Source organism: Bufo bufo, chromosome 10, assembly GCF_905171765.1.
Source record: "Bufo bufo chromosome 10, aBufBuf1.1, whole genome shotgun sequence".
NCBI lineage: Eukaryota > Metazoa > Chordata > Amphibia > Anura > Bufonidae > Bufo > Bufo bufo.
In genome coordinates, this window is record NC_053398.1 from 150,124,582 (window position 1) to 150,142,532 (window position 17,951).

Here is a 17,951-nt window from a genome sequence, read left to right on the forward strand (position 1 = left end):
TTATGGGACTGCCGCAGATAGGTGAGAGTGCAGGGGGGACACGTCTGTGGGGGTCTCTGCAGTCGGACCCTCACCTCATCCTTATGGGACTGCCGCAGATAGGTGAGCGCTGGACTGGGCTTCTGTTTACGTCTGTGGGGGTCTCTGCAGTCGGACCATCACCTCATCCTTATGGGACTGCCGCAGATAGGTGAGAGTGCAGGGGGGACACCTCTGTGGGGGTCTCTGCAGTCGGACCCTCACCTCATCCTTATGGGACTGCCGCAGATAGGTGAGAGTGCAGGGGGGACACCTCTGTGGGGGTCTCTGCAGTCGGACCCTCACCTCATCCTTATGGGACTGCCGCAGATAGGTGAGAGTGCAGGGGGGACACGTCTGTGGGGGTCTCTGCAGTCGGACCCTCACCGATCAGATACTTGTGGATAGGTGGTAAGGTCTCATGGTGGGACTACCCTATTAACCCCATAATGACCGGGAAATCTGAGCGGTGTCCCTTTGTGGTGGTAACTTTTGGACGCTTTCACTTGTTTTCTCGTCACATATTGTACTTCATGACGGTGGCGAATTTGAATCAATATCCACCACCTTTTATTTATGGAAAAAAACATCCTAAATTTACAGAAATCTTGGAAAAAATGTATAATTTTCTAAATTTAGATTTCTCTGCTTTGAAGACCGACAGTGACAGTTATTACTTCCCGTTCCCCGCACGTCTGCTTCATGTTTGGGTCATTTTGTAAATGACATTGTATTTTTAGGCATTTCCAAAACCCACTTTTTCCTGACGGCGCTGTCGGGCTGCAGCCCCCCCCCCCATATATTTATGTTGTGTTCGTGCCTCTTGGAAAGGCTCCTGAAAAGGGGAACGCTTCCCAGTAGTACCCCATATCTAAACGAGGGTGCAGAAGACCCCACTATTTACCTGCCACATTGAGGGGGGGCTTTCAGGAGGGCAGAACTCGTACACATACCTTTACAGGTGCAGCCAGATTCTCGCAGAGCTTGTACATTTTTAGCCCAAATTGTGCTGAAAGCCTGACTTTAAAAAGGACAAGTGACCCGTCCACGGCAATAGTTTTTTTCTGGGGTTGAGGCCTCTTTAAATTTTTTATTTAAAGGGAACCCGTCACCTCAAAATCTCATATAAAACCGCCAGCATTACCTTATAGTGGCCCCCAGTCTGTTACTAATGAGGTGTTTGATCCGGTAATCTGATGCTCCATACATGACAAAAACGATGTTTTAATCGCCATCAGCGCTATCTCGCCAGTCAGTCTGAAGTCAAGGTGGCAGCGGCCCCCTAACCGTCCCATCTTCTGTGTGATTGACATCCTGCACGGCGGCCTGGGATCGCGTTAGTCTCACGCATGCGCGGTGTCCAAACAATATGTATTATAATATCATCATTTTTGTCTATTTATTTATTTATTGTTTTTTGCATATTTTTTTTTAATTTTTTTTTCAAACCCCTTACCTACCACTACTCCGAACTATTTCTATCTAACGGCCGGTATCGGTGATTTATAGATTTATAAGTTCTCTGAGAAGAAAGAGAATGTGGGGTCAGAGGAGCAGAGTGTGTTGGGGGCCCCGTGGGGGTGTTTATACAGTTGGGGGCCCTTTGACAGGAGATCAGAGCTGCACTGGAGGATTCTTGGTCAGTCAAATCTGACTGGCCAATCACAGCAATTGAAAAGCAGGGAGGGCTGTGATTGGTCGCCTGCTGTCCATGACGCCCGTTTCGATGCCGCTGTTACTCGCGGTGACGCTTTCATCTCATGACGTACTGTGTAACTAACACCCCATCATGAAATACACAGTACGTCAATGGTCACTAAGGGCTTAAAGGGGTTATTCAATACCTGTAATGACCCCCAGAATTCTCAGGTCCCTCACACCGCATACGGCCGCCGCCGCGTCTCCCCGTCTTCCTGAAGTATCTCTGCACTCACAAATCCAGCACGTGAAAGAGCTGCCATTATAAAGCTGTGAAGATGGAGAGTTTCTGGGAGGCTGAATACTGCGCCTGGCATCTAGCTGGAAAGGACTTTCTGTAGGAGCAATGTCACCTGCTGTCATTTACAGCAGCAGGCGTCTGACCGGTCGCTTGCCCCAGCAGGCGTCTGACCGGTCGCTTGCCCCAGCAGGCGTCTGACCGGTCGCTTGCCCCAGCAGGCGTCTGACCGGTCGCTTGCCCCAGCAGGCGTCTGACCGGTCGCTCGCCCCAGCAGGCGTCTGACCGGTCGCTTGCCCCAGCAGGCGTCTGACCGGTCGCTTGCCCCAGCAGGCGTCTGACCGGTCGCTTGCCCCAGCAGGCGTCTGACCGGTCGCTTGCCCCAGCAGGCGTCTGACCGGTCGCTTGCCCCAGCAGGCGTCTGACCGGTCGCTTGCCCCAGCAGGCGTCTGACCGGTCGCTTGCCCCAGCAGGCGTCTGACCGGTCGCTTGCCCCAGCAGGCGTCTGACCGGTCTCTTCTACACACCAACTAGCGTCTGATTGGTCAGATAATCTGCTGGTGTAAATGCGCCCTTAGTTGCTGTGTAATAGGGGATAATGCATTGGTGACATCAGTGCCGACCACCATCACGGCTCTGCGGAGCGGTCACCCATCTTTCCCAGAGTTCCTTTGATGTCACATTATACCCTCCTGCAGACAATTGTATGGTGAGCACCTCCTCTTGTCACCTGTCCATCCCCTGCACATGGTGTCATTTTATGGGATCGCGCTCCCATAGTAGAAAGAGCACAGCAGCCGGCCTTGGGAAATGTTACAGATAGAATATTACATCAGAAAAGTAGCAGGGTCCTCCCAGCAGCACAAAGGATTTCAGGAGAGCAGTGTGCTGATCCTGTGGAGGTCACAGGATGAGAGTTACATAGTGGAAGGAGCAGGGTCCTCCCAGCAGCACAGAGGATTTCAGGAGAGCAGTGTGCTGATCTTGTGGGGGTCACAGGATGAGAGTTACATAGTGGAAGGAGCAGGGTCCTCCCAGCAGCACAGAGGATTTCAGGAGAGCAGTGTGCTGATCCTGTGGAGGTCACAGGATGAGAGTTACATAGTGGAAGGAGCAGGGTCCTCCCAGCAGCACAGAGGATTTCAGGAGAGCAGTGTGCTGATCCTGTGGAGGTCACAGGATGAGAGTTACATAGTGGAAGGAGCAGGGTCCTCCCAGCAGCACAGAGGATTTCAGGAGAGCAGTGTGCTGATCTTGTGGAGGTCACAGGATGAGAGTTACATAGTGGAAGGAGCAGGGTCCCAGCAGCACAAAGGATTTCAGGAGAGGAGTGTGCTGATCTTGTGGAGGTCACAGGATGAGAGTTACATAGTGGAAGGAGCAGGGTCCTCCCAGCAGCACAGAGGATTTCAGAGGAGAGGAGTGTGCTGATCCTGTGGAGGTCACAGGATGAGAGTTACATAGTGGAAGGAGCAGGGTCCCAGCAGCACAAAGGATTTCAGGAGAGCAGTGTGCTGATCTTATGGAGGACACAGGATGAGAGTTACATAGTGGAAGGAGCAGGGTCCCAGCAGCACAAAGGATTTCAGGAGAGCAGTGTGCTGATCTTGTGGAGGACACAGGATGAGAGTTATAGTGGAAGGAGCAGGGTCCTCCCAGCAGCACAAAGGATTTCAGGAGAGCAGTGTGCTGATCTTGTGGAGATCACGGAATGAGAGTTACATAGTGGTAAGAGCAGGGTCCCAGCAGCACAGAGGATTTCAGGAGAGGAGTATGCTGATCCTGTGGAGGTCACGGGATGAGAGGTACATAGTGGAAGGAGCAGGGCCCCCAGCAGCACAGAGGATTTCAGGAGAGGAGTATGCTGTTCCTGTGGAGATCACGGGATGAGAGTTACATAGTGGTAAGAGCCGGGTCCCAGCAGCACAGAGGATTTCAGGAGAGGAGTGTGCTGATCCTGTGGAGGGTCACTTATCTGTCATGATGAGGACAGAGCTGTGTGTTTTGCAGCAGAAAGCACTTGTTCCCACAGCAGCACAGAGTATTAGCAAGCATCCCCATAGATGAAGGCTGTTGTGAGATTGGTCCTCGTAGGTTTCCGTAGCTCTGAGCCGTGCGTTTCTGATGTTTACAATGAACTTTAATGAATAGAATGTGAAGAATGAAGCGAGCGATGACGTCACACCCGGGGATTTTAGTTGCCGCGTTATTTCATCACTGCGGGAAAAACCAGGTGCTGATGGCACACCGCCAGCCATTGCATGAAGGGCAGATGTAGCTGCAGCCAATCAGGAGCCTGTCCGAGTGTGAACTCTCAATCTGATTGGTCAGTCGGTTAAAGGAGATGGTTGGAGTGATTTGCCGCATGTTTATTAAAAGGGTCGCTTCTGCCCACGGCTGCAGCATGCGGATCCACGTGGATGGCCGCGCGTCAACTCTGCTCTCTGCTAGAAGTCCTGTTCTTGTACGTTTTGTCCGCATCCAATCCACAAAACCACGGTCATGTGCTTGACCCCTAAATCAAATCCATCGCTATTTGCAGCTGTAGATTCGCGCAGAGGTTACAGCGATGCTTTTGAAACATATTCTCCCCGCAACAGTCCCAAAAAGGGCGTGGCTAAAATGCGTCCGGTTTATGATCGGCCTGTCTTACATGTCGGTGTAAAGCCGGACGGCCGCGTGGGCATCAAATGTCTCACTTATCATTGCGTTTTTCGTGCACCCTATTGTTGTGGTGTATAGAGGTGGGGGTCAGTGCGGCACTTTACACTGTATCCACGCAGAGCTGAAGAATATCCCGTCTATTGCGACCTGCAGGCGGCCAGAGATGGGAAGCGTTGCCAGCGCCATGGTGTGTGCTGCAGACTGCACCTCCGTGTATTTTTAGATGTTTTCCGGCTGTGTCTTTCTGTGACCGCTCGTCTCTACCTGTTTGACACAACATCCTGCCCATCCCCCGGCCTAGGAGTCACTCTCCGGGCTGATGACGGGAGCCGCTTTATTCCCACTTTAGGAAACGTCCACTTTTGAACCTTTTATTTTATAGTTTAGTAGAAAATGGACATAAAAGGTTGTGGGTAAAGGCGGGGCCTATTTGGCTTGTTCTGGCGGTTTCTTTACACCCTATGCAGTCATCTGAGTCGCCCCGAGGCATCGGTCTCGCCGACTGTTTCCAATGACGAGCAGAACTGTGATTACCAAATTCAGGATTTCAGGCGCTGCCTTTTCCTCTGTCCGGATCAGGGATGTCCATGAAGAAGGTTCCTCAATGTAACCTAGACAGGACATTAGGACAGAGGTCGCACTACGTTTTTTCCGAAAGAGTAAAAATACTCCTCTTACAGTTTTTGCGGAGTATTTTCAGCCGAAGAGAAGTACGAAAGTTGAAGTAATCAATACATATAATAGATGGGTCTAATATTAGGGTTAGGAGGCTGCTATTCATGCAGGAAGCCCTTCCCAGTCTACTCTACAATTGTCTTTTATACATAAATAGCAAATTTAGACATTTTACAACTTTTTTGTGCAATTTAACCACTTAAGGACCACAGGTTTATACCCCCCTAAAGACCAGGCCCTTTTTTACAAATCGGCACTCCACAACTTTAGCGGTTTATTGCTCGGTCATGCAACTTACCACCCAAATGAATTTTACCTCCTTTTCTTCTCACTAATAGAGCTTTCATTTGGTGGTATTTCATTGCTGCTGACATTTTTACTTTTTTTGTTATTAATTGAAATTTAACGTTTTTTTTTGCAAAAAAATGACATTTTTCACTTTCAGTTGTAAAATTTTGCAAAAAAAACGACATCCATATATAAATTTTTCTCTAAATTTATTGTTCTACATGTCTTTGATAAAAAAAAAATGTTTGGGTAAAAGTTATAGCGTTTACAAACTATGGTACAAAAATGTGAATTTCCGCTTTTTGAAGCAGCTCTGACTTTCTGAGCACCTGTCATGTTTCCTGAGGTTCTACAATGCCAGACAGTACAAACACCCCACAAATGACCCCATTTCGGAAAGTACACACCCTAAGGTATTCGCTGATGGGCATAGTGAGTTCATAGAACTTTTTATTTTTTGTCACAAGTTAGTGGAAAATGATGATTTTTGTTTTAATTTTTTTTTTCCTTACAAAGTCTCATATTCCACTAACTTGTGACAAAAAATAAAAACTTCCATGAACTCACTATGCCCATCACGAAATACCTTAGGGTTCTTTCCAAAATGGGGTCACTTGTGGGGTAGTTATACTGCCCTGGCATTCTAGGGGCCCAAATGTGTGGTAAGGAGTTTGAAATCAAATTCTGTAAAAAATGACCGGTGAAATCCGAAAGGTGCTCTTTGGAATATGGGCCCCTTTGCCCACCTAGGCTGCAAAAAAGTGTCTCACATCTGGTATCTCCGTATTCAGGAGAAGTTGGGCAATGTGTTTTGGGGTGTCATTTTACATATACCCTTGCTGGGTGAGAGAAATATCTTGGCAAAAGACAACTTTGTATAAAAAAATTGGAAAAGTTGTCTTTTGCCAAGATATTTCTCTCACCCAGCATGGGTATATGTAAAATGACACCCCAAAACACATTCCCCAACTTCTCCTGAATACGGAGATACCAGATGTGTGACACTTTTTTGCAGCCTAGGTGGGCAAAGGGGCCCATATTCCAAAGAGCACCTTTCGGATTTCACCGGTCATTTTTTACACATTTTGATTTCAAACTCCTTACCACACATTTGGGCCCCTAGAATGCCAGGGCAGTATAACTACCCCACAAGTGACCCCATTTTGGAAAGAAGAGACCCCAAGGTATTCGCTGATGGGCATAGTGAGTTCATGGAAGTTTTTATTTTTTGTCACAAGTTAGTGGAATATAAGACTTTGTAAGGGGAAAAAAAATAAATAAAAAAATCATCATTTTCCGCTAACTTGTGACAAAAAATATAAAACTCTAGGAACTCGCCATGCCCCTCACGGAATACCTTGGGGTGTCTTCTTTCCAAAATGGGGTCACTTGTGGGGTAGTTATACTGCCCTGGCATTTTCCAGGGGCTCTAATGTGTGGTAAGTAGGTAAATGACCTGTGAAATCCTAAAGGTGCTCTTTGGAATGTGGGCCCCTTTGCCCACCTAGGCTGCCAAAAAGTGTCACACATCTGGTATCGCCGTATTCAGGAGAAGTTGGGCAATGTGTTTTGGGGTGTCTTTTTACATATACCCATGCTGGGTGAGAGAAATATCTCGGCAAAAGACAACTTTTCCCATTTTTTTATACAAAGTTGGCATTTGACCAAGATATTTATTTCACCCAGCATGGGTATATGTAAAATGACACCCCAAAACACATTGCCCAACTTCTCCTGAGTACGGCGATACCAGATGTGTGACACTTTTTTGCAGCCTAGATGCGCAAAGGGGCCCACATTCCTTTTGAGGGCATTTTTAGACATTTGGATCCAGACTTCTTCTCACGCTATAGGGCCCCTAAAATGCCAGGGCAGTATAAATACCCCACATGTGACCCCATTTTGGAAAGAAGACACCCCAAGGTATTCAATGAGGGGCATGGCGAGTTCATCGAATTTTTTTTTTTGGCACAAGTTAGCGGAAATTGATTTTATTTATTTTTTTCTCACAAAGTCTCCCTTTCCGCTAACTTGGGACAAAAATTTCAATCTTTCATGGACTCAATATGCCCCTCACGGAATACCTGGGGGTGTCTTCTTTCCGAAATGGGGTCACATGTGGGGTATTTATACTGCCCTGGCATTCTAGGGGCCCTAAAGCGTGAGAAGAAGTCTGGAATATAAATGTCTAAAAATTTTTACGCATTATGATTCCGTGAGGGGTATGGTGAGTTCATGTGAGATTTTATTTTTTGACACAAGTTAGTGGAATATGAGACTTTGTAAGAAAAAAATAATAATTTCCGCTAACTTGGGCTAAAAAAAATGTCTGAATGGAGCCTTACAGGGGGGTGATCAATGACAGGGGGGTGATCAATGACAGGGGGGTGATCAATGACAGGGGGGTTGATCAATGACAGGGGGGTGATCAATGACAGGGGGGTGATCAATGACAGGGGGGGTGATCAATGACAGGGGGGGTGATCAATGACAGGGGGGTTGATCAATGACAGGGGGGGTGATCAGGGAGTCTATATGGGGTGATCACCCCCCTGTAAGGCTCCATTCAGATGTCCGTATGTGTTTTGCGGATCCGATCCATGTATCCGTGGATCCGTAAAAATCATACGGACATCTGAATGCAGCCTGACAGGGGGGGGTGATCGATGACAGGGGGGGGTGATCGATGACAGGGGGGGTGATCAATGACAGGGGGGGGTGATCAATGACAGGGGGGGGTGATCAATGACAGGGGGGGGTGATCAATGACAGGGGGGGTGATCAGGGAATCTATATGGGGTGATCACCTTCCCTGGAAGGCTCCAGGGAGACGCCTGTATGCGTTTTGCGGATCCGATCCATCTATCACTGGATCCGTAAAAATCATGCGGACGTCTGAATGGAGCTTTACAGGGGGGTGATCAATGACAGGGGGGTGATCAGGGAGTCTATATGGGGTGATCAAGGGTGAATAAGGGGTTAATAAGTGATGGGGGGGGGGGGGGGTGTAGTGTAGTGTGGTGTTTGGTGCTACATATTGCTGAGGTACCTGTGTCCTCTGGTGGTCGATCCAAACAAAGGGGACCACCAGAGGACCAGGTAGCAGGTATATTAGACGCTGTTCTCAAAACAGCGTCTAATATACCTGTTAGGGGTTAAAAAAATCGCATCTCCAGCCTGCCAGCGAACGATCGCCGCTGGCAGGCTGGAGATCCACTCTCTTACCTTCCGTTCCTGTGAACGCGCGCGCCTGTGTGCGCGCGTTCACAGGAAATCTCGGCTCACGCGAGATGACGCCAATCGGCGTTAGCGTAGCCTGGGGGAGCCACCGCGATGACTCCTTTCGGCGTTACAGTTGCGGCAACTGGGTAAAAACTCGTGTTTTCTCCATCATATTTAAAATACAACGCAGCCAAAAAGGCAAATTCTCAGCGCTCTGCATCTCCAGTATCACATTGGCCCAGCACCATGATGGTGCCCACAATGTCCAGCTGTGTAGACCCAGTGCCCGAATACAGGATACACAGAGCACTGCATTAACAGGATATAGACTGATAGGAGGCAAATACACTCACTGATTACTGCACCAGCAGGCCCTGGCTGAGCAACTGAGCCAGAGCTTGCACTAGCAGGCCCTTGCACTCAGCCAGAACATGCTGGTGCAGTGATCAGTTGATCCACAGGCTCTTGCTGAGCACCTGAGCTGGAGCCTGCTGGTGCAGTGATCCGTGAGTCCTCTGACTCAGATGCTCAGTGCTCAGACTCACTGATTACTGCACCAGCAGGCTCTGACTGAGCACCTAACACAGGAGAGTTAAGCGTCGTACTCTACATTCCGGGTGTCAAGATTCCTAGAGGTATGATGACCTCTTGTCTTCAGTCACCTCCTCACCTCTGATGGAGGCCACGCCGCACTCTAAGTGATCCCATTACCCCGGTGCAGAGCAAAGATCAGAGCTCTGCTGTCCGTCCACCGCTCCTTCTCACGGGCTGCTCTTCAGTCTTCACGGATCTGTCCTCGGCCAGCCACTAGTTGGCCTGCGCAGTCAGGGACTCTGGAGAAGCAGCGCGCTGAAATTGGCCAATGAGCAGCCTCCCTTCCTAATAACAAGCTCCTTACTTGCTGCCGTCCCTACACCTGCCAGTAAGGAGCTCAGCTATTGGATGTTGTGGGTAACGGCAGTATTGTTGTGCTGCCCATGAGATTCACAGCCTGCAGTGTGAAAAGCCTTAATGCGTACAGGCGTTATTGCGACCTCTGCATTAGGACATGTGTTTTTTTTTTTTTGTTTTTTTTTTTAAGGGGTTCTCCAAGCGTAACCCCCCCCGGACTTGGAGAGATGATTTTGCATGCTGACATCAGCAGGTGTTGTGCATGGGTCCCATTAATTGGAATAAGCCCCCGCCATGATGCATACTGGATGCCAGAGTGAGAGGAGCTGTGGTTTGCAGGGTGCCATCTCTATGGGACCGCCGGGGGGACACAGGGGCTCCAGCTCCTCATTCTTGTCCCAGCGCTCATACCCCTCATCCTGTGGGACAACGTTCCAAAGAAAAGGGTTTTTCCACAAGCAGCGCCACTCTTCTCCGTGGCCCTGCCTGGTATTGCAGCTCAGTCCTATACCCTTGAATATTGGACTCCGTTCGTTCACATGAACACGTTCCCTGTGGTGTGTGCTCCCCCAGTACATCACCCGTGGACACAAGGCCTCCTTCCAGCAATGGACATGTTCCATTCTCTGGGTTAGAGAGGGTTAATAAGTGCGGTCCCACCCCCTGCATGCCTATTAGCGTGTGAGCACCTTCTTCAGGCTGCCGGCCTGGGCGCCTCGTTACTGGGCGTGCTGCTCAATTGCTCTATTCTGGTTTTCCCCCGATGTCCTGTTGTTTTTCTTCTTTTTTTGTCCTACCTTTGTACACAGACCCGGGTCATGTGACTGGAATTTTTATTTTTTTGCACACCGTTGGCAGTAAACTATTTTCACGTTCTAAACTAAAGTCCATACCAATCATGTGCGCGGCGTCCCGCGAGCATTGTGTGAAGGCTTCGCTCAGGCTCTGGGTTTTTTCCACATTCACTCACCTCTTGTGATGTTTCTCTGATGTCTGCGCTGCTGGAAATGAGATGCCCTCCGAGGGTCCCTCCAGGGGCGCAGCTGGGGCCCCCTTCACTCTGCGCTGGTGCACCTCCTCAGATCGGCGGGGTCCCCCAGCTGTTTGAAGAGAGGGCAGCGCTCATATGACCATCATTGAATGGAAGGTGTCGGTGGCCATTGCAGTACCTGTTAATGTGGCCTCCAGTAATTCAGGAAGTTTGAATCCGGACAGTCCTTTCTAGGCCGTATCTGTAGAATATTGATGAGCTGTCCTCCTCCTCCCTGCACCCACCATGATCAGCTCTTTGTGAGCACTGCATACCCAGCACAGCGCCGTCCATTGGCTGTGCTCGGATGAAGGTGACATCACGCGGCCTAGGAAGAGCCTGCACCCTCCAGCGCAGCGCTGTGATTCAGATATGGATGACCTGGACATTAATATTTCTCGTTCATTCCATTGGGGGACACAGACCATGGGTATAGCTTAGAGATATTACTAGGAGGGACACTATGCAAAAAAAGAAGCTCCTCCTCCTCGGGCTATACCCCCAGGCACCTCCAGGAGAACTTCAGTCTTTGCTTAGTGTCCGTTCAAGGAGGTTGACATTTATTCTTCTCCTGTTTGTTATTTTTTTCTGGTTTCAGATGGGGACGCAGGTCAGCATTGCGCTTTCCTGGCCCCTGTGGAGGGTCTGCCACGGTCTTCTGAAGGTTCCTGGCTACCTCCCATTCCCCCACAGAAGAAAAGTGGATCCAGGCTCGACATGTTAGCTCTGGCATCCCACCAGCTGCTGGGACACCTGCTGCCTACCCTCCACCAGAGCACTGCTCTCCTTGATTGGAGTCAGACGTCTGAAGAGGTGAATCCCTGCTGGTCTGGACATCGAGGGAGCATGCTGTGCAGATAAGTATTGCCTGCTTCAATCTCCCTCCTTTCCCCCCCCTCCCCCCACCCCTTCATGTCGTCTGTCTGGCGCTCTGTGACCTGAGGTGAGCTAGAGAAGGACCGGCTGGGGGCATTTTTTCCCGTTGGGAGGGGGCCCTTCTGGGGAGGGCTGGTGATTCCACTGATACCTGCCTGCAGCTCAGACTATGGCCGCACCGGCGGCAATCTTGGCACTGAAGGAGTGTATTTTATCTTATGGCCGCTGCGCTCTCTGCAGCTCCCGCCGGCCTGCTCCTCCCGATATTAACCCCCGCTGCGCCGTTTCTGGCGAAGGGGTGTATTTGAAGTGCGCGCGCGCGCGCGCTTATTTCGCGCGCTTATTTCGCGCCGCAATGACGCGTCCAAGGGGGCGGAGCCTCGGCGTCCAGCTCTGTCTCTCCCTACGCCGGAGACTCTGCTGGATTGCGGCCGTGCAGCTCCTCAGTTCTCGGTGACCGGAGACTTCTGCTGTTGCCTGGGTGGTAGGAATTGCAGCAACCTGGTAGGAAATCTTTTTTGGAATACCATCATGCCTAAACCTGGGGCCCCTAAGCCTTCCAAGGCTTCCTCTCAGGCTCCACTGGAGTCATGTAAAATATGCCTTAGGCCTTTTTCTGTCACTGGTTCCTGTGACTCATGCCCTGCTCCCGGACAGGATCAGCCTCCTTCTCTTGCTCAGCCCGGTCCTCCCTCTGCCCCTGCGGATCCAGCGGTACCCGCCTGGGCCTCCGCCATGTCTAATGCGGCAGCTGATCTGGCCTTAGTTGCCAAGGCAGCCATGTCCTTCATGGAGCGCATGGCGGCTACTACTCCAGTGGCATCCACCACTCCATCCCCTCTCAGCGACTCTCACAGAGGGCGTCTGACTTCTAAAAGGCAGCGTGAGCGGCAGCATTCCTCCTCGGATGACTCCGCTTCTCCCCCTCGCCTTGAGGCATGCCCGGTTGACTCTCCCCCTCGCAGGGAGCGCAAATCCGATGGGGAATTGTCCGGATCGGACGAAGTCACGGAGCGGGAACCCCTGCCTAAGCTTTCCACCATGGTAACCGAGTTGGTGGCAGCTGTCCGTGACACTTTTAATATACAAGGGGATTCTCCTCCCTCCACTAGTCGGGAGTTCTCCCTTTTTCCACCCAAGAAACAGGAGTCCGCCGTGTTCCCTATTCACGAGGAATTCACTGCGGTCCTATCAAAAGCTTGGGATCGACCTAATCAAAAATTTTCGGCCACCAAGCGTATGGATACGCTTTATCCTTTTCCAGCTGACACAGTGGAAAAGTGGACTTCTTCCCCTAAGGTAGATCCTCCGGTGGCCAGGTTAGCCAAGAACACGGCCCTTCCCGTCCTAGACGGTTCCTCTCTGCAGGATGCGGTGGACAGACGTTTGGATTCACTTTCCAAGTCCATCTTCTCGCTGGCGGGCGCTTCCCTGCGACCGGCCTTTGCGTCGGCTTGGGTCGCCAGAGCCCTTACAACGTGGTTGCAGCGCCACCACCAGGATCTGTCAGAGCAGGACGCCTCTGCAGATACTCTGGATTTTATCATCCAGATGTCTCAAGCGTCTAAATATCTCTGTGAGGCTTCAATGGACATCGGCTCCCTCTTTGCCCGTATTTCGGCCCTCTCTGTCATTCAGCGCAGGGAGGTCTGGCTGAAGGTGTGGGATGCTGATGCCTCATCCAAGCGATCCCTCGCTAACCTTCCCTTTGAAGGGTCCAGGCTCTTTGGGGCTCAACTAGATGAATTCCTCTGCCGCAACAGGGGGCAAGAGCACTCATCTACCCCAGCCCAGGACCAAGCGTCCCTTTCGGTCTCGGCCTTCAGGTTTCCGGGGCCAGTCCTTTCGTCGCTTCTCCACTGCCAGGACGCCGTCATCCTCATCGGCAGGGGGGTCCCAGGACTCCCGCAAGAAGCCTTTCTTCAAGCCCCAGCCTTCTTGGCGGCCTCGGGCGCAGTCAGCCCGTCCTCCTGCTCCCAAGCAACCCTCCGCATGAAGGGGTGCCCCCACCCCTCGTGGTGGGGGGCCGTCTGCTCTCCTTTCAACAGGTCTGGAGGGCTCACGTTCAGGACGCCTGGGCTCTGGAAGTGGTGACGTCCGGCTACAAGTTGGAGTTCGCGTCCAGCCCGCCGGAACGTTTTTTCCCTTCTCGCGTTCCGGGGGATCCAGCCAGGGCCTCGGACCTCTTTTTTGCGGTCTCCTCTCTTCTGGACCGTGGTGTCATTTCCCCCGTTCCCCCAGAAGAGCAAGGGACAGGTTTTTACTCAAACCTGTTCGTTGTTCCAAAGAAAGAGGGGTCAGTGCGTCCAATCTTGGATCTAAAACTTCTCAACAAGTTTCTACGGGTGCGGAAGTTTCGCATGGAGTCCCTTCGCTCCGTTATTGCTTCTCTGAGTCCAGGAGAATTTCTCGCGTCTGTGGACATTCAAGACGCCTACTTGCACGTCCCTATTGCAGAGTCCCACCATCGCTTTCTGCGCTTTGCCATAGGGGGGCGTCATTACCAGTTCGTCGCCCTACCTTTTGGGTTGGCAACCGCCCCTCGAGTTTTTACGAAGATTCTGGCGCCTCTCATGGCGCTTCTTCGCACCAGGGGCATCTCTTTGTTACCATACCTAGACGACATCTTGATAAAAGCTCCGTCTCTTCCACAGGCCGAGGACAGCATCCGAATCACGGTTCAATCCCTGGAACGGTTCGGATGGCTGATCAATCTCCCCAAGTCCTCTCTGCACCCCTCCCAGAGACTTTCGTTCCTGGGGATGATCTTGGACACCTCGATTTCTCGGGTGTTTCTTCCAGATTCCAAGGCTTCCCAGATTCGTCTGGCAATGGTGCTCCTTCTACGCTCTCCACGTCCCACCATTCGGGAGTGCATGCGGGTGCTGGGCCTTATGGTCTCCTCTTTCGAGGCGATTCCGTACGCCCAATTTCACACTCGTCCGCTACAACAGATGATCCTTGCCCTCTGGAACAAGAACCCTCGGGGTCTAGACACTCCTGTTCGTCTGTCCCGGCAAGTTCGAGCGTCTCTCCCTTGGTGGCAGTCTCCCCTGAACCTATCGTCAGGAAAGTCCTTCCTTCCGTTCTCCTGGACGATAGTCACCACCGACGCCAGCCTCATCGGTTGGGGAGGTGTTCTCCGGAACCTCACAGTTCAGGGTGTCTGGTCGACGGAGGAATCCCGTCTCCCGATAAACGTTTTGGAATTGAGGGCGATTTTCCACTCCCTCTCCCATTGGACTCCTCTCCTGGCGACTCGCCCGGTGCGGGTTCAGTCGGACAATGCCACGGCTGTGGCTTATGTCAACCATCAGGGCGGGACTCGCAGTCGGGCAGTAATGCGGGAAGTAGCGAGGATCCTCTTATGGGCGGAGTCTCATGTTCCAGTATTGTCGGCAGTGTACATCCCGGGAGTCGACAATTGGACGGCGGATTTTCTGAGCCGCACCAAGGTGGATCCGGGAGAGTGGTCTCTCCATCCGGAGGTGTTCGAGGACATCTGCCACCGATGGGGCCGTCCGGACGTAGATTTGATGGCTTCCCGGCTCAACCACAAGGTGCCGGTGTATCTTGCCCGCGCTCGAGACCCACGGGCGGACGGGGTGGACGCGCTGGTATTTCCATGGCAGCGGTTCAGCCTCCTTTACGTCTTCCCTCCGATTCCTCTGTTGCCGAAGGTGCTGCGCAAGATCGAGGCGGAGGGGATACCAACCATTCTCGTCGCTCCGGATTGGCCTCGTCGCGCCTGGTTCTCCAGCGTCGCTCGTATGTTGGCGGACGTCCCGTGGCCTCTGCCCGACAGAGAGGATCTCTTGTCTCAGGGGCCGCTCTTCCACCAGAATTCACGGCAGCTGCGTTTAACGGCGTGGCTGTTGAGACCGCCATCCTGAGGAAGAGAGGCTTCTCTGATGCGGTGGTAAGAACCATGATCAGGGCTCGAAAGCCGGCTTCTTCACGAATCTATTATCGCACCTGGAAGGCCTTCCTGGTGTTTTGTGAGAAATCGGGCTACTCGCCCCTACGTTTCTCTGTCCCAGTGGTGCTGTCTTTTCTCCAGTCCGGCCTCGACATGGGTCTGTCGCTCAGTTCTTTAAAGGGTCAGGTTTCTGCTTTGGCTATCTTTTTTCAGAGGTCCATTGCCTTTTTGAGACCTGTAAAAACCTTCCTGCAGGGGGTGGCGCATTCGGTTCCTCCGTATGTGCCTCCCTTGCCCCCCTGGGATCTCAACTTGGTTCTGCGCGTCCTTCAGGCGGCGCCTTTTGAACCTCTGAGGGAGATCTCTCTGGTTTTACTCACCTGGAAGGTAGTTTTTCTGGTGGCCATAACCTCCATCAGGCGAGTTTCGGAGCTGGCCGCACTTTCCTGCCGGGAACCTTTTCTGGTCTTTCACCAGGATAAGGTGGTGCTCAGGCCGGTGCCTTCTTTTTTGCCCAAGGTGGTTTCTCCCTTCCACCTTAACGAGGATCTTGTCCTGCCCTCTTTTTGTCCTTCTCCGGTGAACCCCAAGGAATGTGCTCTCCACTCCCTGGACGTCGTCAGGGCCCTGAAGGTGTACCTGGGGGCTACCGCTTCCTTCCGGCGTTCAGACTCTCTCTTTGTGATTCCTGAAGGGTCCCGTAAGGGCCTGGCGGCTTCCAAGGTCACCGTGGCGCGGTGGATCCGTTCCGCTATTGCTGCGGCATATCGCGCTCGCGGCCACGTTCCGCCGTCGCGGATTACCGCTCACTCCACAAGGGCAGTGGGTGCTTCCTGGGCTAGACGCAATCGCGCATCCGTTTCCCAGTTGTGTAAGGCGGCCACTTGGTCGTCCTTACATACTTTCACAAAGTTTTATCAGTTACACTCTCTGGCCTCGGCTGATGCTGCTCTTGGGCGCAGGGTATTGCAGGCTGTGGTTCCGGTTTGACTACTGGACGTTTATTCCTGGCGGTGTTGGATTTGTTCTTTTTTCCCACCCCATGGACTGCTTTGGGACGTCCCATGGTCTGTGTCCCCCAATGGAATGAACGAGAAAAGGAGATTTTTGTGAAACTCACCTGTAAAATCTTTTTCTCGTAATTTCCATTGGGGGACACAGCTCCCGCCCCCTTTTTTTGGTTTACGCCTTAGGGTGTGCTGTGTGATGGTTTCCATAATGTTTTGTTTCCGTTCTCCTTCTCCTACTGCTTTTGCAACGACTGAAGTTCTCCTGGAGGTGCCTGGGGGTATAGCCCGAGGAGGAGGAGCTTCTTTTTTTGCATAGTGTCCCTCCTAGTAATATCTCTAAGCTATACCCATGGTCTGTGTCCCCCAATGGAAATTACGAGAAAAAGATTTTACAGGTGAGTTTCACAAAAATCTCCTTTTTACTCCTGGAGAACCCATTTAATGCCACTTCCCTTTCTGCTACTTAAAGGGGTTGTCCCACGAAAAATGTTCTACAGTTCACCTGGATCTGAATTCTTTTATAATTACATGGAATTAAAAATGTTGTATAACTACGGAGTTATTTAATAACCTGTATCTGTATTGTGCCACTTAATGTCTTATTTTTTTGACCGGCTGATTGAGAAGGCCGCACATGCTCAGTTTCATCTTTCAACTGCCTCCTGAGCTGTGATAGGGAAAGCTGAGACACGCCCCCCTGAGCTGCAGCGCAGAGAAGACACGCCCCCTGAGCTGCAGCGCAGAGAAGACACGCCTCCCTGAGCTGCAGCGCAGAGAAGACACGCCCCCCTGAGCTGCAGCGCAGAGAAGACACGCCCCCCTGAGCTGCAGCGCAGAGAAGACACGCCCCCCTGAGCTGCAGCGCAGAGAAGACACGCCCCCCTGAGCTGCAGCGCAGAGAAGACACGCCCCCCTGAGCTGCAGCGCAGAGAAGACACGCCCCCCTGAGCTGCAGCGCAGAGAAGACACGCCCCCCTGAGCTGCAGCGCAGAGAAGACACGCCCCCCTGAGCTGCAGCGCAGAGAAGACACGCCCCCCTGAGCTGCAGCGCAGAGAAGACACGCCCCCCGAGCTGCAGCGCAGAGAAGACACGCCCCCCGAGCTGCAGAGAAGACACGCCCCCTGAGCTGCAGCGCAGAGAAGACACGCCCCCTGAGCTGCAGCGCAGAGAAGACACGCCCCCTGAGCTGCAGCGCAGAGAAGACACGCCCCCCTGAGCTGCAGCGCAGAGAAGACACGCCCCCCTGAGCTGCAGCGCAGAGAAGACACGCCCCCTGAGCTGCAGCGCAGAGAAGACACGCCCCCCTGAGCTGCAGCGCAGAGAAGACACGCCCCCCTGAGCTGCAGCGCAGAGAAGACACGCCCCCTGAGCTGCAGCGCAGAGAAGACACGCCCCCCTGAGCTGCAGCGCAGAGAAGACAC

The 17,951-nt window shown here is 52.1% G+C and overlaps 1 protein-coding gene across 2 annotated transcripts in view; it reads left to right on the forward strand.

Annotated features, from left to right (window-relative positions):
• Positions 1-17,951, forward strand: part of ZC3H18 (zinc finger CCCH-type containing 18) — an 85,202-nt gene that overhangs the window by 25,415 nt on the left and 41,836 nt on the right. The window lies entirely within an intron of this gene.